Source organism: Vigna radiata, chromosome 11 (assembly GCF_000741045.1).
Source record: "Vigna radiata var. radiata cultivar VC1973A chromosome 11, Vradiata_ver6, whole genome shotgun sequence".
Taxonomy (NCBI): Eukaryota; Viridiplantae; Streptophyta; class Magnoliopsida; order Fabales; family Fabaceae; genus Vigna; species Vigna radiata.
In genome coordinates, this window is record NC_028361.1 from 11,299,023 (window position 1) to 11,302,396 (window position 3,374).

A 3,374-nucleotide genomic window follows, 5' to 3' on the forward strand; every position below is an offset into this window, starting at 1 on the left:
TCTCTCCTTTTAGAGTTGAGTCAATTAACCTTGTACTGCAATCGCATAGCCTCAGTATGTATCTCCTGAAATGCATCAAGCAGCATGTCATATTTGACCTCAATTGGCTTGTTTTCGTACTCTTCATCACTATCATAGTCATCTCTTGTTGAGCCAGCCATGAAGCATATGTTGGATTCTTCTTCATGATCACAATCTTCATCACTTGAAGAATATGTATCACTGTTTTCCCAAGCAAAGTATACGTTTTTCTGCTTCTTGTTCTTGTCTTGAGGAAATCTTCTTCTTGATCTTTGCATGACTTTCAGGTCAAGACATTTAGGTTTAACATGTCCCTCCTTTCCACACTCATAGCACTGGATAGCATTTGATCTTGCAATTTTCTTTGCTTTTCCATGAATCGATTGAATTTTCTTACCACTATGCTCATTAGCTCTTTGTTTTCTAGTTCAACCTGCGATTCATCTTCAGATTGTGCAATCTTTGAAGCTTTTTTGTTTGTGGCTTTCAAGGCTATAAACTTCTTTTCTTCAATTTCTTCCTCTTCTTTCAGCCTTTCAAGTTTCAGCTCGTGTTCCCTCAATTTGTCGAACAAGGTTGCCATATTCATGCTTATGAGATCCTTTGACTCCAAGATTGTTGTGAACTTGGGTTGTCAGCTCCTGTTTAGACTTTTCAATATCTTGATGTTGATCTCTTCCTTGTCAAAAATATTCCCAAGAGCCACCAGATGGTTGACTATATGCGTGAATCTTTTTTGGACCTTGTAAATAGTCTCACCAGCCTTCATTCTGAATAATTCATACTCTTGTATCAGTGAATTCTTTCTGACTCTTTTGACTTCATCTCTGCCTTCGTGAGTAACCTTTAAAATGTCCCACATTTTCTTTATTGTCTTGCACTGTGAAATCTTGAAAAATTCATCCATAGTTAGTGCATAAGCAATTACATTTCTGGCTTTGACATCATACTGTGCTCTACGGTTTTCATCCTGAGTCCACTCAAAAACAAAATTAAAACATTTTTTCCATTAGCAACGTGAGTTGGCTCATATGGACCATTCAATGTTGCATCCCAAACACCTTTATCCACAGATTCAAGAAAGATTTGCATCCGGATTTTCTAAAAAGCATAGTTTTCACCAACAATAATAGTGGTGGCCTATTTGTTGATGCACCTTCACCAAAGGTTTAAGAACTAAAAACCATTTTTTCATCATCAGTCTTATTTGTTTATGCAAAGATCGTATGACTCATGTGATTATACATGAGCAGATGATGTTGCAGTTGTAGTTCGACATCCATAAAGACATGAGACATGCTGGGAAAAGCTTTCAGGAGCTTTTTGACAAAAATAATTATGTATTTGAAAACTATGTTGTTTAAGCTTTGTAAGTTTAAATTTAAATTCATGTTAAATTATGAAGACTATGTTTAATGTGTGTAAGTTTAAAATTGTACTTTTGTCTAATCGAACAATGTTTTGATTATTGATATCAAATATCAAACTCAAATTTTGTTTTACTACTCGTAATACCTTAATATTATTTGGGGTGTTACAGCCAGACTCCCAATTGAGTCCAAACTTTGCTCGGTTGATCTCCGGCTACTGTGTGAAGGCCTAGACAATGACATCAACGACAACGACGTATCATCAGCATATCCCTTGTCGTTCCTACCAAAAGACTCCTTCAACAAAGAAAATTGAACATAGGACATTATTACCTTAAGGAAAAAAATGGTTGGTTGAGCAAAAGCAGAAGAAGAAAAAGGTAAAAATGGCAACAAAAACCCACCCCTATTTATAGAAACGTGTATCTCAACTGTCTCCAAACCTCAATCGTTAGATCTCTTTGCATCTCAACCGTCCAATTTATTTTATTTTTTTAAAATAAATCTAGACTAAATTTTAAAAAATCTAAATGAAGTTAATAAAACAATATCCTCTTAGATGCAATTTTGATTTAATGTCAACGGTATTTTCGCTAGTCAAAGGTCTAGCAGAGTCAACCTGTTCTAAAGTTTAAGCTGAGTTAGCCTAACACAAATGTTGAATGGAATTATCCTAAGTAAAGTCAAGTCGGTCAAGGTAGAAGGTTTACCTGAGTCAACGACATTTGAAAATCAAGACAAGTTAGTTTGAGTCAAAACTCAACTAGAGTTGACCCAAACTAAAAGATTTAACAAAGGTTATCCAAGTCGAAGGTCAGGTAGAGTCGGTCTGGACCAACGAGCTGAAGGTCAAGCCAAGTCATCCTAGTATGAAGATCAATATGAGTCCACCCAAGTTGAAGAAATGAGACAAGTTAGCCTAGGCTAAAATTTGAGTTGAGTCAGTCCCGACCAAAGCTTAAGACAAGTCTATTCGAATTGAAGATTAAGGTGAGTTAGTCTAGGTCAAAGTCAAGTTGAGTTGTCTTGGTTAAAGATTGAGCCAAGTTAGCATGGGTTGAAGAATAGAGCCAGGTTGGCTCAAAAATGAGGTCGAAATAGGTCATCTCGGGTTAAAGGTTGAAATGAGTCAGTCTCAGATGAGGACTTAATTAAGTGGGCCCTAACCAAAAATCAACCTAGTTGATCACGACCAAAGATCGACGACAATTGTCCTGCATTAGAGATCTAGCCATAAGCCAAGAGAGTAATGTCTATTAAATTTAAAACATCATGCATTTGTTCAAACTCCACTTATTACAAGACCCACAAATTAATTATGCTTTGTTTAAAACTATAATCCATTTTCTCTCTCTCTTTTCTATATCTTCTTCTTCCTTTATAATAATAACATACAGAATTGATATTTGAAGGGAGTAAAACTATTCTAGAGAAAATCACAACTTTATTTTATTTTGTTTTCATGTAGATATAATAAATCAGATAAAGGAAATAATAATATTAAGTTGTCGCTTTGGCCGAGTGGTTAAGGCGTGTGCCTGCTAAGTACATGGGGTTTCCCCGCGAGAGTTCGAATCTCTCAGGCGACGAACAGTATTTTTATGTTTTACTTTTCCAGTTTTGAAGTTGAACAGTGAAATGTTCTAAGAAGAGAGAAATTTCCAACAGAGGGCCCACAAGTGTGCGTTGTGAACTGGGGAAGGTTGAGTTGCGTCTTCTGCCTGCCCTAGACATCACCTCTGACCAAAATTCTTCCTCTTTTTTTTTTCATTTTCAAATCATTAACACCATGCAATAATTGCTTTTAAAAGTTAGTTCAACTCCATTTTTCATATTCAATTTCCAATAAATGAAACCCTAATAATCAATCAATATATTCCCATTATTTTTGCACAATATTCCTATTCTCTTACACAAACCATTGGTCGCAACTCTCATACACAAAGATAATGGATATATTTTAATATTTCTTTATAAATAGAA

General features: G+C 35.4%; 1 non-coding gene across 1 annotated transcript; it reads left to right on the plus strand.

Annotated features, from left to right (window-relative positions):
- Window positions 1-2,898: 2,898 nt before the first annotated feature.
- Window positions 2,899-2,980, plus strand: TRNAS-GCU. Its single transcript has one exon. It is a non-coding gene; the product is annotated as a tRNA-Ser (tRNA).
- The last annotated feature ends 394 nt before the right edge of the window (window positions 2,981-3,374 follow it).